Source organism: Strix aluco, chromosome 6 (genome assembly GCF_031877795.1).
Source record: "Strix aluco isolate bStrAlu1 chromosome 6, bStrAlu1.hap1, whole genome shotgun sequence".
Lineage (NCBI taxonomy): Eukaryota > Metazoa > Chordata > Aves > Strigiformes > Strigidae > Strix > Strix aluco.
Window position 1 is genome coordinate 41,962,242 of NC_133936.1, and position 22,546 is coordinate 41,984,787.

The window sequence follows — 22,546 nt, forward strand, 5'->3', positions numbered from 1 at the left end:
TCTCATAACTATGATTAGCAGCTAGCAGTGCTATGAATTTTCTACAGCTCAATCATTTGCATCCTCTTCACAAAAGAAAACTCACGCTTTTCAGAAATATCTTCCCTCAAATAACTGCAAAGGTAACCGTTCACAGTCAGGATCACAAACTAACTGTTACAGATGAATTCTAGTCAGTAAAACATCCGCTTCCTTTAAATCTATTAACATGGGGAACAAATGCTGGTAAATCCTCCAGGTCTGCATGACTAGCCAACTCTAGGTAGCCTGGCCAGCAGCACTGGGACTGGTCTAGCTTGTCCTAATAACAAACAAGAGATTAATTCTTAATTGATATTTTTTGCTTCCAGAATATTTAACTGCAGCAGGTTTCTAGTCTTAAAGCTCATTCTTCCAGCATATGGTAGTCACCAGCTCAAACTATTTCACCTACAAACGATACCTGCATGCTATAGGAAGGTTAGGGTAGTTGCTGCTCTCTCTTCACCAATTAATTTGAACAGACACCAGAGTATGCAACTAATCCTCTAGGGAATAAACTGCTGAAAACACCCAATGTATTTGGAATCCTTCCATACAAACATAACTTGTTTTCTTGATTTCCCGAACCTAAGGGCTTCCTCCCCAGGAATTTATGGGAATGCTGCTTGGCCTTTTGGTCAATGAAGCTTTTTAAGTTTTTACAGCTGGAAACCTGTGGTAAACATCTCTTACAGTAACAGGGCACAAGCGGGGACCAGCTAAACCACAAAACAAAGGCTACAAGAAAGCAGAGTGCCTCTAAAGAGTTCTGAAAACAGGAGACCTCAAATGTTCTCAAACTTCACTATATAACGATAACATTGCAAAAAAAACCCCTAGAGGACCCCATATATTCATACTGCAGCCAAACACACAGGAAAAACCACCATACCTTCCTTAAAAACTGGCACTACAGCAGTAGCAGTTTTGCTACAAAGATGCTTCCCCATTGAAGAAACTATTCAAAATTAGGTTCTACATCAGCTTTACAAGAAAATGACATCAGAACACTGAACCTAATTCTCTTCTAAAATTTCCAAAACACAAGGCAATAACTCAGTGCAGCAGGTAATTACACCATGAATGGTTACCTAATGCTGAGGCTGATCAGCCACTATTTCCACCTGGAGACAAAGAAAAGAGAGGATCTAAGATCTGACCTGGAGCAAAAGGTAACAGCTTTGCTAAAACGTGAAGGACAATCAACTTGCAACCCATTATCTTCCAAGCTCTCTGCACACAAGCTACTAAAAAAACATTAGAAAGATTTACTAAATAAAATCCCAATGCTCATTAACCAAGTCTTACAGTTCATTGCAGCCCCAGCAATGAAGATTGCCACCTCCAGTGAAGAATGGCTACCAAGTTCCTGCAAGAAACCTCCGCACTAAAAACATGGTAAACGGGAAGAACAAACTTAATGCTCACTCTTACTGCGTTTTTATTTTTAAAGATTGCTCCAACAATTCAGCCTGCAGATTTTGACCTTACCTGCCAACTGTGAGTAATGCACAAGTTCCTCTGATATACAGCAAATAATTTTAAGGGAAGTTGTTACAACCCTCCAGTGCGCTGTAGTTTTTTTAAAAGGTAGGTTATGTACTTCCAACGTGGCATGGATAAGGGATTCCTCAAGGATGTTGCTGATCATAGGAACCTACTAACCTTACTTATAAGCATGATGTGGTTGAAAAGAGACAACTGCACTTCAATTTGGGGACCAGAGAACGGGAAGCCATCATCTGGCACATGACATTCACCCACCTAACGAGAAACTTTCTGAAGAGGCAAAAAGACGATCGCGCATGAGCAGTCACCCCGGTGTCCAAAGGAGAATTTGATTGGAAAGCTGAAGACCCAGCCCTGCTGCACTATCCAGACGGAGCAATGAAGACACCGCTCTGGCAGAGAGTTGCAAGTCCAAAACTGCACCCGTCTGCACAACGGCCAGGATAATACTGCAGATCCCCAAACAGGCACGTCAAAAGACAACGCAGTACGCATAGTTGAAGGACAGAGAGGCTCAGCAAAGTAGGAGACTTCTTGAGTTGTTCTTCCATGGCCAGCTTTGTGAAAGGGCCATTCTTTCGTTAGCCCAAGTTTATGATTATTTCTAAAATTAGGCTTTATAAAATCAATAGCACATGGCATAATCTACAGTTATCTATGTCTTTTCTACAGAGTTTAATATTTAAGTGTGTTACAAAATGCAATTACATATTTAAAGGAATGGCACATCTCTGGCTCTAAGCTCAGTTTACCACTCTGAATAAGGCACAGAACCTAACAAGTCACAGTATTTTTCTGTCTTACAGTAGTTTCTGCCTCTGTTGCCTTCTGAGGTTTGTTCCACTTACCCTGGACTGTTAAAAAAAAAAAAAAAATAATCACAGCCCTTAATGATCTCAAGTAGTTGGTTTATTAACCCCTTGGCATTGGCAGTTGTGGTTTCCCTGACACCATTGTCAGCACTAATGTGAAATGCACTGCGATGCAAATCATTATCTTAGTGTCGTAGAAACCAGACGGCTGATGCCAAGGGGTCTAAGTCAGCAGTAGAGGAGCCCGGCAGCGCTCGGCTCCGTTTGAACTCTTACCTCTTGCTGCGGCTCCAGCACCATGCGCTGCGCTCTAACTACGCTGGCCACAAATGAAGTTAGCATCCACGCCAATCGGCCTGCTGGAACACTGCTACTTAGACTAAAATTAAAAGGAAAAACAACGTTGGGAAACTGATTCGGTGCAGGCAAAGGACCGCCCGGCACAGTTAATTTGGAAAAGGCTCTAAGAGCGGAAACAGGCGTGGTGGTAGAAACGGCTGCAGGGTCAGGCATGAAAAAGAAGTAACAAAACATTTATTTCCCTTAAACAAGCTGAGCGTTGGGGGGGATGATAGAAAAAAAAGGAAGCATCGTGCAGACATTACTACTCCTAGGTAGACGATACGGCTCTCGTTATGATAGCCCTCCGTTCCCTGAACCCTGAAATTCTTTATCATATTTTATATAAAGTAGGGATTTGGGGGGGAGGGGGGTTCATGGGAGAAAAGCCATGAAAAGCTTAAAACCCAATTTTAACTTTCTATCCTGATACTATAGTGTTTCCATAGAAACATCAGGAAGACCACTTAAGAGCAGCTTTTTTTTTGTAGCCATGTTTGGCACCATACCCCTCCCCCGGACAACCTATTATTTCACAAATGGATGCTTTTTGCAGCTTGTTCTGTGCAGGCTCCGATGAAGGGGGGAAAGAAAAAGAATACTGGATCTTTAACCAGTTCCCTTGTGGCCCCCTCCCTTTTTTGTTGGTAATATTTCTGTCATTCTGCCAGGGTATATGGTACAAAGGGTTACACTTTAATTGAGCTGTCAGCATCTCCAACAATCCTATAAAACTCCGATTATGCACGGCGGGGTTAGTGACACACTTGTTATTGTGGATGCCCTATTTGCTAAACCCGAGCCCCCCCCTCACAGGTCACATAACCCACGCGACCTTCCTGTCATTAGCCGCGTCTATTCCTACCTCACTGCTGTGAAAATCACACAAGCTAAGGCTTCAAAGCCCTTGCCAGGACTGAATTCGACCAGGAGCTAATCACCCACAAATCCAGCTCAAATGGCAATAATTGGCTAAACTGCTCACCTCTCCAGAGCTCAGCAGTAATTTGGGATAATAAAGAAAAGAATTATTCAGCTAACTGCCCTGAAATGTATGCTTTGTGACCGACACACTTCACATTTTAATAATGATGGACACAAAATCCAATTTAATACAGCATCTACTGAATAACAAAACCAAGAACACTGGCAGAAAAAAAAAAAAAAAAAGTGTGTGTTTTTTTTTTTAAACTGTGTTCCATATTATTGTGCAGAAAGGATTCACACTTCATGTTATGAAATTTTGGGACCAAAAAGGTCTTCGTGAACAACCCTCAGAAACTCTGCACTATAATGGGATTTTTTATATTTTATTTTTTTATTTTTTAATCAAAAGGAGTGCCCTCCATTAAAAAATAATTTTGCAGAACAGTTATATCTCTGGTCCTTAACCCTTCTGAGGGGTAAGCTAAGAAAAATCTTTTTTTTTTCTTCTACAGTAGAAAGGTACCTTCTTCATTATTCTAGTTAACAGTTGTGTCATTTTTCTTTACTTTTACATGTTGTCCTCTGGTCACAGGACCATCAGCATCAATGACCCCACTACATACTCTTGCTGGACAGGTAGCCACACTCCCTGGACTGCTCCATGATGTGACCAGGATGCACTGAAGTGGTTCAACACTGCAAAGATGCCCCATCACTCTTCCTTCCACCCACCCCGTTCTCCTTCCTCAAATCTCTCCTAAGAGCAAGAAAAAAATCTTTTTAAAAAAATTATATAGATATATATACACACGTAGAAACAATAATTGCATGCTCTGACTTGTTCCACTGTTTATATACCTCAGATGTCCAATTCACTCAGAGGAATAGGAATGAAGATGACAATCCTTCAGAGACACAGTTAACGTATGTTGGGCAACTACTATCATTACATCCATCCTTATAGCAGAAAAAAAGAATAAGGAACCTGATGAGAAAACATTCCTTCATCCTCTTTAAGTGACTCACCTTACCTGCTAAGGGAAATCGTACATATTGAATTAGCATCTTTCAGACATACAGCTGCTTCAGAGTTATTGAAACGTTACTAAATGTACTCACAACTCTAAAACTGAACGAGTGAAATGTCTCTCCACATCATGCCTGTTTTCTTGCTGCCCTAGCACCAGAGGGTACGTACCAATGGATTTTGAGGGAAGATGTGTCAATCTCCCTGCATGCCAACTGCCAAAGAGATCCAAAATCAAGAGGTAGCAATTGTGCTTAGTTCACAGAGGGAACACAAGTGCTACCTCTGTCTCAAGAAATTAGTTTAGAAATGCTTTATACCTCATTTAAGGCATTCACATACCTGCAGTTTTATAAGTTAACAGAAGGTGAATCAGAAAGAGCAGTCACACAAGCAGATAAGTTAACAGGCTTAAAGGGGCTACCCGTTAAAATGGTTGAGTCAAACGTGATGTAACTGGGTTTAAGCCAGATCCGATTTCTTAAAGATGACAAAATCATATTTCATGTTCTTAAAACAGCTGGAGAAAATGGGAAAACCCATTTAGTCATAACCATATTTCTTGTATTACCTGACCATTACAACAAGGATTGCTTTGGAAAGGATAGTTTAATATAGTTGCAACATAAACATTCACTTTCCTGAGAACAGACTCCCTGGTAGTTTTTTGTTCTGTGAAGAAAGGAAAAAAGGTAGACATTACCCTACTCCATGCCAAGATGACATCCGAGCTGGCTACACGGAGGCCACCATGCTGTTCCAAGGAGGACACAGGGAAGAGCAAAGCCCCCTTCTTGTGACACCTGAGTTGTTATATATACTCTGAAGACCACAGCCCATTCTGGACACGATGAACTGCCAACCAGAGCCTACGTTCAAGAGAATGCGCTGAAGCACTTGTGGTCTCAATTTCATCTTAAACAAGAGGAAAATATTTAGCTAAATGCAGAACGTGCCCGGACTCAAACAAGCAACTGTATAAAGAGGCAACTACAACCACATCCCTTTGCTATTTGCTTGACATCTGAGTTGACTTTGAGCTAAACAAACTGTTTATAAAAAATGATGATTTATCTACTAGGGGCAGCAGAGATATATCTTTTTAAATAATCCTTTTCAGAACATACACAATTGGGTTTTTTTCTTGCAAGCAAATGACTTCTGACTGTGCTGCTGAATCAATCTGTACTTTATCATCTGAAAACAAAATCATTCTGGCTTCAGCTTGAAACATATAAAAATGTGCAGCTAATTCATCCAAAAGCCTTCTAGTGCTGGTCAAGAACCATGACTAGAGTTGCCCTGTTGGGCGCTTCGAGAGAAGAAATGTGTTTTACTGGGTGTAAAATTTCACTCAAGAAAAACCCCAACACTCAACACCTTAGATGACTTCTGCTGACCAGAAGACAAAAACCAAGGGTCTGTGGGTTTTTGCCTTTTGTCAAAGACCAACTCAACATCTCGTGGAGAAGAAAGGAACTTCCCCAGTTCCCAGAAGCCCCAGAAGCAATCTACAGCACCAGCAGGGTCAGCGGAGGAGAATGGCACCTCTCTTCAGCACAAACTTGTAATCCATGTTTCTGAAGCCTCTTCACTTGCTTAATCTACACTATGTATTTGAAGATATCTGTATCAAGGTCCCTCCACGTCTACAATGACTCCCCAAACACCAGTGAAAACCTGTTCAAGGCCATTTCCAGGAATTTAAGGGTACAATCTAAAGATAACTTCCAAATACAGGTTTATTACACTGTGTTCTTAAATTATTACTGCAAAAAGGCAAAGCCACTGCGGTCATTAACAGAAGTAATCCATTTTTACTATGATAGGTGTTATAGAAATTATAGTTAACAAAATATGAGAGACATTGCCAGTGTCAGTCATTTGAAAGAACTTTTCAGAGAAACTATAAATCAATGATTCTGACAAGGTTATTATCAGGATTCCTGAAGTAATAACCTGAGACAACCCAAAATTTATTTAATATGCCTCAAACCAGTACTTCTGAGAAAAAAGGTTAGTTTTGTCTGGGCCTGCTTTGCCTTACATACAGCACGCTCTTTCTCTCCCCCACTTACCAAGATTAGCATTAATCAGTGCAATTTCAAAATAAAGGATTTTGCATATTGTGTCAGCAAGTTAAAAACTGTAATATTGTTTTAATGTTAAAATCACTTCAGATACAATACTTCCTATGTAGTATATTTCATGGCTCATTTGCTTCAACAGATATTAAGCTTCAGTCAACAATTAACTACTGACACCTTTTTTTATTTATTTTTTAAACCAAGAAGATGTAGCAGAAAAGCTAAGGCTCAACTTGGATTTATTAGATGGATGCTAATTCAATGTCACCAGTTTATTTTCTTTCTATAAAGTATCCATTCTTGAGAATGATGGGGTCACTTAATCTACATTTCAGCTGAATTGAAATTCAGATTTGAGCCACGCAGCACATATTTTAGTCAAAAAATTGCTGTAAGTGCATCAGTTTAAAAGACCATTTAAACCGTTAATTGTTTTTCACTTACCATATAAGATCATTCCCAAACATAACCATTTAAGTGAACATTTAAATGGTGTTTCGTATACAGTTCTTGCTCTATTTATACTGATAGGAAAAGAGTGCCCCAGAAGACATTAGCATCTGGAGCCATTTGCTGATTTTCTGCAACGAACCCGTCGTCGCTCCCTTACACTTCAGCCTGGGTTTACCTGAAGTTTCAGGGTGTTACTGCTTCAACGCCTGGACACAAGACGAACCACCTCACTTCCTACTTTCTGAATCAAAGGATATGTTTATCGTCATAACAGCAAAAATATGGTGTCGACAGAAGACTTCATCCTACCTCTCTGCCCACTCAGAAATATGTTCCAGCGCACTTGGGATGTAAACCCAACCCATCACACAGATGTAAACCCAAGCCATAGTTTGCATTTCACAAGGCATTTCCATCTATCAGAAGACTTAAAAATCAGGACCCAGATGATACGTTTTTGGGTCCCTGGCTCATACCCAAATGAAATCAGAAAAGGCACGTTATGTGACACTAGCTAGGGTGGTCTGGCCTGTAAACCCAGAGGAGTATAATTAACACAAGATGTTGTAACAAAGGTGGCAGTGACTAAATTCTCTTGGAAATGTCTACTCCTAGAAATGGCTGGTATATAAGGTGGCAGCAAAGTGTGATGCTCCAGAAAGAGTATCCCATTAGTAAAAGCACACAGCTAGACCACAGTCCATTCTAGGCATTTCTGACAGCACACCTGTGAGACATTTCTGGTAGCATCAGATTTTTCCACGTGAAACCTTAAAGTTAGGGTCAACTCTTTATGTGCGATCTGTAATACAGCATACGGATTGCTTTGGCATACCTCATGGAATTTAATGCACTGGCCACTCAGCATTTTAATGTTCTGGAGTACTCAGTAGTGACAGCAGGTAGAGCAAAGACTGTTATGCAGTGCTATACATTCCTACGAGTGTCTGAAAAAGTCAATCCAGGATGTTTTAAAGCAGAAAACCAAAAGATATTTCCAGAAAAAAAGATAGTCGCTCCTCCCCGAAATCATGTAAAGATACACACAGCATATTTTCCCTATAAGAGCAGTCTTTCACACATGTTGATCACCCAATTTTCAGCATATATGCAACATCATTAATATTTTAGTTGAACAGGCAACAGAAGAATACCATACAAGTGAGCTGCTCTCCTCCAGAGGCTATTACTGTTTTATGAGAGAGTAGCTGAGAACCTGCTACCTTGCAGGCGATACAGAAGAACACTATGTTCACAAAAGGTAATTTATAAAGATCATTTATGGATTTCGCTGTGCAGTTACTCGGCTGTAGACTACGCATGTTATAATATGTTGGAGACAATCTCCCTCAAAAAAATATAATCCATTATTTAGTTAAGTAATCAGCCACAGACAAGACAAAAGACTAATTTTTAACTACCTTTTCCAACTTTCTATAGATAAAGAACGTGTTTGTAAAGACAAAAAAAAAAAAAAAAAAAAAAAAAAGGCAAGGTACCCAGAGTGCGGCTAATGGGATTTGACGCTGGCTTTAATTTTAATGAAGAAAGTTGCCAGTAGCAACAAAACTGTCAGCAGCAGCCAAGCACCATTAATAAAGACCCAGACAACATTAGTGGCACGGCAACAGTACAAAAGGTTCCCCCCGGTTCATGCTGTGCTAAATTGGCTGCCCAATTTTTCTTAAGTGTCCATACTATTTAGAAGACAATTTATTAATTTTTGTCATCCATTGTCAGTTGACAGGCCATCATTTTGCATCCTGAATTTGAGATGAAAACTAATTGAAAAGACTGGCAGTATTTATGAGGGGTATTATTTGTCAATTATGGCTGATGATGATACTTGGTACTACCAACTTTAATACCCCGCGCTCGGGTGTGTCAGTCAGACTTTTTTATGTCATTTCCATGTTAGTTCTACAAAAGTGACAAAAAGCAATGATCAAATCAATTTAGAAAACTCATTAAGGAAGGGGGGTCCATCAATCCCTGCCCTGAAATCACCAGAGTGGGGGGAAAAAAGCACTGATGTCGCCCAGGAAATCACAGTTTTCTCTCAATGACACCTTCCAGGAAAAAGGCCCAATCTCTTTGTTTCCTACAAACAGAACAGACTTGCAAATATGTCATAATTTAAATTTTCCTTGCAATTTTATCCAGACTGCCTAAATCAGAAGATTTGGCTATCTTATCACTGCCCTTAAACCTCTTCTTTACAAGACTAAATGCCTCAAAGGCCCTTAAATTCCTAACTGCAAAGTGGCAAGTCTTAAGTCCAGGCATTCCAACTTTCCTTTTACTACATCAAGTTTGCTATTTTAAAAAAATTTTTAAAAAACATTTCATCATTTGAAAGCTTCCATCACTGTCCCTAGCATCTCTCAGGAGAACACCCTGTAAAACAGTACTATCGTTTGAGTGTTTAAAAAGCAAACCAAAACACTGCATTCCTCATGCTGTATCCTAGAGATTTAATAACAATTAACACCCTGGAAAAGCAGAAATCTGACTGCTACAGGCGATACATCAGACTCTTCTAGGACGACAGGATTGCTCGCACGCTGAACGGCCTGTAGTATCATGGTATTAGCTGCTATCAGTATCAGTGTGGGCTTATCATCTCAAAAGGATGTTTATTTGCATTCATGACTCTTGCCCAGTCTTTCAGAAACATTCTCCTATCTTCCAAACTCACAGACACTTAAAACAATGGTGACACTGTTATCAGCAATTAGCAAAAAAAAAAACCCCAGGAAAATCGCAGCTTTGAAAACAGCAAAGAAAATAATGTTGCACCATCCATCTCTAGGTCTTGTTTTCTGTGTTTTCAACACAAAGTTTTTCTTTTGAATCACCAGAGTATTTTGTGGCTTCACTTAAGTGCATCACCCCGACGCTCCTGGGGTGCAATGACATAAGACACCGATGCACAGCAGATGTCAGATTGTGGACGTACACAGGACCAGACCACATTTAACTGCAGCTTCAGTTTTATTAGTGAAGTGCCACAGCACCAGGATGAGACAGCTTTGGATACTGGCATCATGAAAAATTTAACTGGTATTTCCCACAACTCCAGCAAAATAATGATGTTGTTATACTGTTGACAGTAGAACCAAGAATTTTTTTATTTCACCAAGGGCTATGTGTCTTGGGTTTGCATGGCAAGGTTTTGGTAGCAGGGGGGCTACAGGGGTGGCTTCAGTGAGAAGCTGCCAGAAGCTTCCCCCGTGTCCCCCCATGCCAGGTGCCTCCGGCACAGACTCACTGCTGGCCAAGGCCGAGCCCATCAGCGATGCTGGTAATGCCTCTGGGATAATGCATTTAAGAAGGGGGAAAAAAACCTGCAGCGGAAGAGAGGAGTGAGAATATGTGAGAGAAACAACTCTGCAGCCACCGAGGTCAGTGAAGGAGAGGGAGGAGGAGTAGAGGTTCCCCTGCAGCCCAGTGGGGAGAGAGCAGGCTGTCCCCTGGAGCCCACGAAGGTCCATGGGGGAGCAGATGCCCACCTGCAGCCTGTGAAGGACCCCACGCCGGAGTATGCAGATGCCTGAAGGAGGCTGTGAGCCCGTGGGAAGCCCACGCTGGAGCAGGTTTGCTGACAGGACTTGTGACCCCGTGAGGGACTCACACTGGAGCAGTCTGTGCCTGAAGGGCTGCACGCCGTGGGAGGGACCCACGCTGGAGGAGTTCATGAAGAGTTACAGCCCCGTGGGAAGGACTCACGTTGGAGAAGTTCATAGAAGACTGTCTCCCATGGGAGGGACCCCACGCTGGAGCAGGGGAGGAGTGTGAGGAGTCCTCCCCGTGAGGAGGAAGAAGCAGCAGAGAGAACGGGTGATGAATTGACCGCAACCCCCATTCCCTGCCCCCCTGCACTACTGGGGGGAGGAGAGAAAGAAATTGGGAGTAAAGTTAAGCCTGGGAAGAAGGGAGAGGTGGCGGGGGGTGGGGGGAGGTGTTTTTAAGATTTGGTTTTATTTCACATTATTCTACTCTGATTTGATTGGTAATAAATTAATTTTTTTTCCCCAAGTCGAGTCTGTTTTGCCCATGACGGTGATTGCTGAGTGATCTCCCTGTCCTTATCTCAACCCACGAGTCTTTTGTTATATTTTCTCTCCCCTGTCCAGCTGAGGAGGGGGAGAGATAGAACAGCTTGGTGGGACCTGTCATTCAGCCAGGGTCAACCCACCATACTATGGTTGGTGACTGAGTCTATAAGAGTGAGGTACCTCTCAGCTGCAGCCCACTACCTTGAACATCCCCTGCTGTGATCTTCCCATAGACATTACTATTTTGTAAGGCTAAAAATTTTATTTATCTCCCTCCTCCGTATTTCCCTACTTAGTATAAGTAAATCTCAGTATTGATTTAAAACATGGACATTCTTTAACGTGTCCTGTAACACTCTCCACATTTCTGAAGATCTGAACATTTGAAGATGACAGCTAAAACCTCACTTAAACATTCCTTTAGGAACAAAGTGTGTAATTTTCCTTTACCAACAGCAACTAAAAAGCCTAAATCTGAGCTGATCTACTATACATACAGTTTTCTCTAATACCTATAGTAAAATGGGTATTAGAGAAAAAAAACTTGAAACCACAACTACATTAACTACATTAATATGTAGTTTATTATTAGTTCTATATATATCTGTGATTAGTTTTTATATAGGTTATATATCAATATTTACAATACAACGCTGATAAGAAAAAAAGCCAGTAAAAACTAAACAAGAAGAATATTCTTCTGTCATAAAACCAACCATGTAAACACTAGTTCAATCCAGAGTGAATCCATCCTATTAACCCACACCCATTTTCCAGAAGACACTATCAACTTTACTTCAAAAAAATTGTTCACGGATAGTATTTCTCAATATCTTACATTTCAGACTCAAATTTAAAGCCAAAGCTTTTCCCCCTCTACTGTTTCCTAGAATTAAAAGTACTTAAGTTATCCATCTGCATGAGACAACATAATAACAAGGTTGATATTCATTTGAAGTACAAATTTTCAACCTGGAAAAAAATTTGGCACAGCTCTTACATTATAGAGATGATCATTATCTTGTTTTCTTCCACCGTATTCATGCGTGGTCTCTCTCTCATATAAAACACAACTAAGTGCCTCTTTGGGGGACAAGAAAGCCGTTTGCTTCCTTTGATTCACTTCCAGTTACAAGATGCAAAACCAGCCGTTCTGACCCACAACTAGGAGCTGTGTGTAGGAAAATCCATGCATGCTATGAGAGGCTCCCCTAGCTGCATTAAAAGAGGGCAGAAAGATTGTTGATCACCAGCAGAAAGGTTTTCATTTTGTCATCACACCATTAGTGAAACGGGGCTGGGGAGGTTGGTCAAGGTACTCCAATACCCCACTGCCAACTCCATATACTACAGGCAGTCTAAGAACCAAATACATAGGTTTTGGGGTGTGGGGGGCGTTAAGACTCATGTACAGAGACTATTTTGTGTTCAGACTTCCTTGGGCGTTTGTATTTTTCTCTCATCTGTGAAAAGTGCCAGCAAATTGCCTCCACGAAGCCCTTCAGAACAGCAGCAGTATTCCCACCAGAGATGAGCAGAACCGGCGATGCAGCGGGACTCTGCCGCTGAGAACCGAGGACCTTCTACTAGGCCACTACTGATTTTCACTCTTCTCGGAAGTGATCGTCCAGCAATCTTTTCTTCCTATTTTAACTGACCTAATAGAAGCTAAATTCACTGAAATACAAACATATGTGTCACTAGTGTTCCAGAAGTGTCAACATCAGTAATGTATAAAGCATGACTTTGCTCACAAGATTACCTGAACACCACTTAGATTTATAGCATGTTGGAAAGACCTCTGGAGGTCATCCTGTGGAGCCCTCTGCTCGGACAGACCAACCTGGATCAGGTTTAGGGCCTTGTCCACTTGACCCTTAAGGAGTCATCTCCAACTCACCCCTGAAGCCATCTCCAAGGATGGAGATTTCACAGCCCCTTTAGATACCTGCTCCAGCATCCGAATGTCCTCTTGGTGGAAAAAAATGTTTCGGCATCTTTAATTGGAATTTCCCCTGTCTCAACTCATGCCAAAACCTAAGTCACAGAACTGCTTCCTTTACTCCTCCATTAGACCAATCAGCAGTGAGGTACACGAAAATTTGCTTTCCCGTGTTTGGCTGAAGTACACCTCTTGCATAACTGAAGAGCTTCACAAACCGCAAGCATCACAGCACAGCAGCTGCAGGGTTGTAAGACCCACTAGGACAATTGCTAAGCTATTATTCCAAAATGGAACAGGTTTGTTCTGCCATCAGTAATATCTTTTATGCAGTTACACTGTCATCTTAAATGGAGGTTAACTAATATATTGCTGATTTAACTTTCAGTAAGATCCTAGAAAGGCATACGTGTGCCCAGGGAAGCTTCTGCTGCTTGAGTCCAAAAAGAATTGAAGTCAAACTTAAAACACCTATTGCCACTGAAATGACAAGGAAAAAGGAAAGCTTTACCAGTCCACTTGGAAATTAAGGAGACCACAGAAGAATAATGCTTTATATATTTTCAAAAAGAATCAAGCCTTTCTTGCATCAAGAGACTTAGTTACATTTTCTAGTGCTGCCACTCAGATTAAGGAGAAACGGTGCTCATCCAAAGCCTGAAGTCAATCTTGTAAGACACGGGAGTCTTCGTCTCTAATTCAAAAACTCCAGATGAAGAGAAAACCCATGGACTTGTTTCTAAACATTTTTCTCCTCCAGCAGGTAAACCTGTCTATAAAAACAGCTCAATGCCACAAGCCTACTGTAAACACAGCAAGAAAGCTCCTTTTCTCCAATGTATCCATAAAAGGACGGTGCTTTGATAGAGGATAAATTAGACGTCTGAATCCCCTTAATCTAGCTCAACGGGCAGAGAGACTAGACACCTTTCACAATCTTGATGCTTTTAAGATACGCGTCTAAAGTTTCTACCCCTACTGCAAGCAAACTAGTTCAACTCACAATATAAAGGAGATAAGGTCACCAAAAGAAACAGTGTAAAATCTAATTTATTTTCTTGGTATTGTTGTGGTGAATTGCACAGCAGAAGAAATTAAGGATTCTTTGTAAGCATCCTAACTTTCTTGAGAAATGCACCATTTCTTTTACTAAATCTACCTTTTTAACCTCTTTGTTGCAAAGTGTCAGTGGCGTATCAGCTCTGGGGAGAGTGACTAACACACAGAAGCTGCTCTGCAAGCTATCGGGAGTCCAATCTGGAGTTCACCTACATGTTAACTCCTACCGCTAATTCATCATCCCGGCACCCGACAGCTAGGCTGATTGTGAGCCTTACAGGACAATAAGGGTCTCGGCTGACCACCAAAAATCAGCCCAAGGGAGGAGGGGTTGATGGGCACGGACCTGGAGAAGGCCTAAGATAAGTGCTGGCTGTCAGTGCAAGGACAAAGAAGGGCAGGCCCTGGGGAGAGAAAGGAGATAAAAAAAAATCTCGACAACTGCTTTATCTGATGAGGGTTATGGCTAATTAATTATAAACTCAATTACCTAACCCTTACTTCAGCAGTCTCTATTCATTAAGAGATAAAACCTGACTGACTGCTAACTTTCTCTTACACACATGCACACACAGCACGCTTACTTCAGATTTGCACACTTTAGCGCACAATTTCTTAAAAAAGATCTCCAAAAGCCTTCGTACCTGTCAACCCTGTGCTCGCAGGATGGAAGATTTCTCCTTTTTTTCCCCCTACCACCCAAAGCACCCTCTGTTGCACAATGGGAGGGCCAGGCCTCCATGCTGTGCATTGGCATTTAAAAGCAAAAACCAGACATTAAACAATAGACATTAGGGACATCAAAGCCCCTTTTCACAGCCAAGTTTCTGCCTCCATGGGCTTCTGATCTAGTTCACATTTTAAATTGAGCTTTTAATTTTGGGTGCTAAAAGTTTGGCGGTGTAGCTCATTGGTATCAACTAAACATTATTCTTCCAAAGTCTGAAGGTAGCCAGCAAAAATGAATTGCATTAAGGAATGAACTCTAAAAACCCTTAGCCAAGCTAGCACTTGCTAATAATCCAAACTGAATTTTGCATGTAACGTATTAAAAATGTCTGTTTTATCGCTATTCAGATTCGACCCGCATTCCTGTGGTGCTTGGCCTCTCCTCCAGCTTAAGTTCTTGCCCCCTTGCGTTGCGCTTGACACGAGCTCAAACAGCCTCGCAGAATCAATCCTGGCCATTAAAAGAAGGCTCCTCTTAATCTCTTTCCAAAGACTGCAGACCTGTCTCGCTCTCACCTTCTGAATACACGGATATTCTCAAATCCCTGTTTTACTTTGGTTGCCCTCTGCTCTAGGTTTTCCATTTCTACAGGACGTTTTTTTACATTTTTTTTTTTATATGGGGGTTTCATATATATATATATCTATCTGTGTGTGTGTATATCTATCTATTTATGAAATGACAAGGTGATCACACTCACATATTTCACATCTTCTCAGAACTTTTTCAAAGGATAATTTCTTCTGATATGTAGGATGAAGGAACGCAGCTTTGTGTCTGTTTCTTACACACTTCAAATTACTGTAAAGTATATTTATGATACGACATTCTGGTTCATTCAAGATGTATGGCCTTTTAGGTCATTTTTTCATACTTTGTATATACCAAGTAAGAACACCACAGTAAAATAATCAGGCCAGCTGATGCACATTATGCAAGCTCTTCACTACAAAGACATGATTATATGATTGTATATAAAACTAATATTTTGGTCTTGATTATCATTATTTGGTTTTGGTTATTACCTTATAAAAAAAGATTTATTTTACTAATACTTATGTTTGTGGACTTGAATGATGTAGCCCAAGGGTTCATTTCACTCCTATGATGCTTCACATGCGGCAGTGTTTTTCTGAAAATTGTTCCTGCATCCTGTTCCCTTCCTCACTTGTCTTGCAGATGCCTGACTGAGACCTTCAGTTTACACTAGCTGGCTCAGTTCAGTCTTTGGACGCTTTCCTAAGAAGATAAAATTCTATTGTTATAGAAACTGTAATATATTGTTATATAGACATGTATTTTTTCACTCCATAATTTAAAACCTTTAATTCAGATTGTGTGTCTAATGATCTTCAAGGGTATCACTTGGACGAATTCAGCTATAACTAAAGACTGTCTGTTTTGATAGAGCCTTCACGAATATGAGAAGAAAAATTCTTCAACACCATAATCACATTTAGTAGCCAAGTCAACTCTGGCTATTTTTTAGATAAAACATCAAACAGTAATATAGTCTTCTTTCCATCCTGAGCTTCTATGTCTATTATGAATATCAATTCCACCCTCTCCCTCATCATAACCAATTTTAAATCCAATTATTATTTTAGGTTTCTTATTACTTCCTTGGTTCCCTTCCGCATTAAGTTGAAAAGCTTATGCCATGTTTTTATGATTGAGTACTTGTCCCTGAAATACATACATCTTTCTTTTCGGGCCATAGTTTTAAAGCTTGTCATATGAATACTACAGCTGATCAGCTCCTCGTGGTTCTTTTTAACTTCCAGACTTTTTTACTTGATGGCATATACCACATTTTAAGAACACGCATGTCTGAATACCCTGTATTGCCTCTACTCGCTTTGACCAACAATTCTTCACCCATAAATGCAACTACAGGTGACTACTATATACTGAATAAAAATGTAGAGTTTCCTGTCTGTATGCTGAAAGATAAAAATAGGTCTGCATTAGGTTTATTGGGAATTATGTATCTGAAGTTGCCTAGGTGACTGACATCTCTGCTCAACTCCAAAACTCAAGCTGTTACAAAAGGCAGATACACCCATCATCTTGCTTTACTTTCCCATAACTGTTACAAATTCAAATTCCTACTCAGCAGAAAGTGAAGCAACGAGCACGTGCTAAGCAACAAAATCCAGAACATCTCATTTGTTTCTAAGCTCCCTTCCACCACATTTCTTCCTCTTTTCTGGGGCCCTAAACCCTTCTCCGTTTTGATACGAGCATCTCCAGTGCCCGTTGTGTTCTGATCTTACTTTTCACTAATGTGTATGGAGAAGTTCATTTCTCTCTCTTTATTCAGTTTTGCAAGTTGTTGCAAATACTGACATTTTAAGTCTCTTTCCCCATACATATCCACTTTTATATAGTCCTATAACTTTTTATCTGAAGGAAGATGATTGTACTTTGAACAAATTACAGCTTAAAAAAAAAAAAAAAACCAAGAACAGAAACAGTAAAAAAATCCAATGCCATTTTCCATCAACAATTTCACACAGCTATTTAACTTAAAAATATAAACTATGCTTGAAACAACCACGCACTCTGTAATACTCCTCTCTCAATTGCCTTCCCCTCACACTAACAGTATTAGGTAAAAAGGAAGACTTCTCCCATTCATCAATAGAGAAGTTATTCATCCGAAGTTTATTATCTCAGGTAATTTGATCAATACACTTCACCTTTATAGTACAGTTGTCCTTGTGAGCAAAGCATTTTGCGTTTTATAGGGAGATGGTTATTATGAAGGCTATTCATAGGGAAATTCTCTGCAGTTAAAAGTTTTTCCAATTAACTACATTTAACATCATTTAAGCCATAAAATGGCGGTTACATTTCACATCATGTTGTCTAAGTGTGGCAGTGCTTAGAAAGCAGTTAGCACACATTTGGCAAATACATCAACCAATACTTTGGAATGGAAATCAAGAAAACCCTGCCAGCAAATAGAGAAAGACCTTTTCAATACAAAGTCATGAATATGCACCAAAAAAGCATGTGTCAGAAGATACCCTTTACAAATTGCAAAGAACAGCCCTAGGAATGCTCCTCAGTATCAATTCCTCTTTTCCCTTCGTGCAATGTCAGCACTCTTCCATCATGTTTCTTTACGAGTTTTCTTATTTCTTTTCAGCTGTGGTGTTTGTGTAATTGAGCTATGAACTTCCCATGAATTACAGCATATGAGAACAAATTGTCTCCTGTCCTCTGGGATGAAGATCTCCAAACCCCACTAGCCTCACGCCCCATCTGAAGTATGTGGCATCCGAGTTGCCTCCTCAGTTGCTATCATTTAGCATAAGGCACCACAAAAGACAAGGAAAAATTCTTCGAAACAGAAGCAAAATAACAAATTCTCATAGATCAGCTATTCTAAGGAGAGAAACCTCTAAAAACTTGCTCAAAAATAAAAAATTATTATTCCTGGTGAGACATACTCAGAACAAACTAGTTCATTAAAGTCGTATCAGCACTTGTAATTGGCCCTTGTTGGCCAATAGAAGGAGACATTTGCAACTTTTCCCAGGAAATTATATTCTAAATCCTTCATGAGGTGGACCTTGTCCTTTTCTGAGGAAACTTGATAGCAGTCTTTAGTATTCACTGGCATAATTAGGACTGCAGTTAATTTCATTAAATTCTCTTGCTGCTAAATGAAGCAGATTATGAGACATCTTTTATTGCAAGGCATGAAATTACAGCCTGTCAGCTGCCAATGGTAGAGTAAAACTAATGAATTACAGGGTAAATAACACCAGAATTAACCAGCCAATTTAACATAGCAGAGAACAAAGTCATTTTTACTTAGAGCTCTGGCGAACACCATCACCGCCAGGATACCTTTCAGCTGAAAGGGAACCAATTCAAGGAGCCTCAAAACTAAATAACCAGGGAAAAGCTGCATTTATTGTGCAGCTATGTTAGAGAGCCAACACTGCCACTAAGTTATTAGAAATCGGTCAGGTAAGTAGTAGATATCACATTGCTAAAATATTTAAATCCTGGTCTTTCCAAGTAGTCTGCACTGATGTATTATTCTTTACACAGCTCAAGAAAAAGGACAGACGTGCATTAGTTACTATTATAACTCATTGAACGGTGACTGCTCTTCAGACAGTACTAGACAAAATCCCCATTAATGAGGGATAGATACACTATGGATAGACAATAAAAGAAAACAGAAAGCAAATGTAACTAACCAGTTCCATTTCCTATGCCCGTCCTTCCAAAGCCCTAACACAAGGTAGAGAGGGTGCCTCCTCTCCGCACAGCACCCCTGGCCTCCCTTCCCGGCTAGGAGGGCAGGATGGGTGCTCTTCTGAACAATGACCATGAGCGTCCAGAAGGCAGGGCTCTTCCCCAGAGACTCATGAAGCCTGCAGGGCTGTTAGACACTCACACAATTTGATTTTTTAGACTAAGAAAAGAGATCTGCTCTGTGTGGGCCCCCTGTCCTCTTTTTTAAAAAAATTACTTTCATTTTAAAATTTTATTGAACAATACCTGTACAGTGCACAAACCCCTTCAATGCACTTGTATGGAAATCCTGTTATCTGGGAACTGCCACAGGCCCCCCATGTTTGCACGGGGAAGGAATAGCAAGGTACTTACCAACGCTCATACGAGGAAGGGCAGATACATAGTGGATAGCAGAAAGGCTCACTCTTACAAAATCCTGGCTATGCTGATGAGAGAAAACAATAAAACCAAGGTAGACCACGCTGCTGGTCCAAACCGAAATGTAAATAAATACACACTTCACTTCAAATTACTGCTCTCGCTTTTCCGTGTGTAACTCAAGGATTGTATTTCCTGCTAAAATAAAGCAAGAGCGTGGGGGGCTGCGTTAGCTGGAGCTCAGACTGGCCTGAGTATGGAACGGCACGGGTCAGCACTGGCGTCCCCATCTCTAGGGGACAGAGTTAAGGTTGCAGTAATACCTGTGGCATTTGCAAGGAAAGGGTCTAGGGAGAGAGAAAGCCCATGTTATTAAATGGGCTGATGATTTCCTCTTTTTGGCAAGCATGCCGTAACTGTTACCAGTTGCACACAAACCAAAAGCATTTTAAAATGGTGTTTCAAGTTGCATTTCCCACAGGTTTCTAAGAGACAACACCTGAAGCCTCCTTTCCAGTCCTTTATCACTTTAAGCCCAGTGCCAACCAAGTTTGATGGAGGGACAGGGATACCAAAGGGATGTTCTGACAAGTTTTGTGAAATTTCATATTTGCCTAGAAGACTGAAAGTCCCTAACTTAGAAAACAGACTGCAGTTAGAGCTTCATCTCTTCTGTTAGGAGGATGAACTGTGAGCCTGACCGCAGCTTGGTACCAGCCACAGTACATGTTGTTTCTTACCCCTCAAACAAGGCTAGGTGAAAAAAATCATATAATTTGTGCCTGGGGTTTTTTTTTTGTTTTTTTTTTGTTTTTTTATTAAGCAGGAATTTCAGACCACAGTGACAGAGGATTTGGAGAACATTGTTGGTGGAAGACTGGAAATGCTGTGTAGACGGTTCAGCTCATGGGAGCTGAAATCAAAATGTTATAGAGGAACACCACACAGAAAAAATCTTGTCTTCTGTGGTTTCACTGTTCATGGAGCACTTCGTTTACTCTCTTATTTGTGGATGCAAAGATCGAACTTGTTCGACCTCTATTTTTAATAGAAAACCCAGGAGACATTGGTTCATCTTCCAGAAAAAAATTAAATTTAAGATTTCAAACGTAAAAGGCATTATCTATAAAACCTAGAATGACTAAAAGTAAACAATGAAGAAAAACTACACAGGAGAATTCGTTGGCCGGCAAAATTACCTACTGACTGATAACCCACTGTCAGAAAACCCAAGAATTGCTACATTAAATAGATCCTATTTCTAATAAAATGATGCACTCACTGCTACCTTTTCTGTAATACAAAGCACAGAAACACCCGTGGCACTAAATTATTCAAAATCATGGAAGTACAAAATATCTTTCCTAAAGAGAGCAGTGTACTTTGCTTCATGTAGCATTTACTGAAATTTGTTTTTAAAATGAGTGAATAAGTTTCCCTTTTCTGGGAGTAAGTGTTTTCCACTACCTGGGTCAGAATAATCTTCTTCAGGAATTCAGATTTTAAAAACTATCTTTATGCCGCAATGTTAGAGTGGGAAAAGACGAGAGCAACAGCCAACGAAAGCAAACCTGGCACCCAAAGACTGCTGCGTTACAGAAGAGTAAAGCCTCTGGGCCATCACTGCCAACGCCATACAAGAGGTCTCTGGGACCGGGACACCAGCACCATTCAGGAAGTCTGCAGAAGAAATTACCTACGCCAAAAAGCAGTCCTGCAAAAGAACAGAACTTAAAACAAACCTGATTTTAGAAGTTACAATCCCTGAATTAAGATAGGCCTGTATGTGCCGTGAACTCAGAAGAGATTTCTCTCGCAGACAGATTCTCCAAGCAGACATACACGTTACAAAGACCTACTGCTCTCTGAAGCTTTTGCCTAGCATAACCAAACTCAGTGAGTCCCTTCATCAGTATTTCTGTGAGCTGATCTTGCACTGGAAATCAGCCCTAGCCCACGGAGGTGCTCTACACTCTAGGCAGAGAGATGTTGACTCTAAGTCCCTCGCTGCTTACTCTCCATAGTTTCAAATTCCCATTGTATGTATTTTAGGCAATTATTTTACCACCACCAGAACTATTCTGGACTAACACTGATATCTTGCCTTCAGATTTCAACAGTGGAAAAATCAGCGCTCTGACAGCATGCGTGCATCCACTCCAATGCGTGTTACTGCAATCTACAGACTGAAAGCTCTTAAGACAGTTCAATTGGAAACAGCTCAGAGGCATTGACAAGGTGCTGAGATAGCAGAGCACCAGAGGCACCGATGCATTGCTTCAAGCTAGCAATTGATCACCGTGCTTCATGCTTAAAGACATCAGCACCTTAAGAACCAGATGCCTCTAGGGACTGGTGTGCCACTCTCTGAAAGACACTCAAGATTTTTAATGTTACTGAAAACGTCACCTGGTTTTTATTCTCACTTCCCATCTCCTTCATCCTCTTTGTTCAGTATTTGCCCTCCTTCCTCTTAACCTGTTTAATACAGATTTTGCTTCTCCTTGGTTCTCACCTGGCTTCTCACAGCAGCGTAATTTTCCATCTGAGTTCTGTCTCTCTAATTCTGTTCTCCATCTCATTGGCATTCTCTCCCCTCCTCTCTTACCTTTAAAGCCCCTTGCTTTTTGTCTGCCTTCTCACCTTCTGCAGAAGCAGGGAGCTTGCAATCTTCGTGCTCCATAAACATGCGAGAAACCTCTTGCTTCACTACACCACATCAACAATAAGAAGTGTCACTTAATTTGAATTAAGTGTGACTTAATCTGTAACAGGAATTACTGAAATCGCCGTGCTGCAAGATTAGAGCACTAACAAGAGTGATCACGCATGTATTATTTCTCAGCTACAAATACAGTATTGCTATGAATTACAAATTGACAGCAACACTTGCTGTACAAAGGGGCAATTCAGAAAGTAGTCTGAAGAAGTTCTTTGCCTTGCC

At 40.6% G+C, this 22,546-nt stretch overlaps 1 protein-coding gene across 9 annotated transcripts in view; it reads right to left on the reverse strand.

Moving 5' to 3' along the window:
- The window catches only part of AGAP1 (ArfGAP with GTPase domain, ankyrin repeat and PH domain 1), a 399,779-nt gene that overhangs the window by 152,912 nt on the left and 224,321 nt on the right, over positions 1-22,546 (reverse strand). The window lies entirely within an intron of this gene.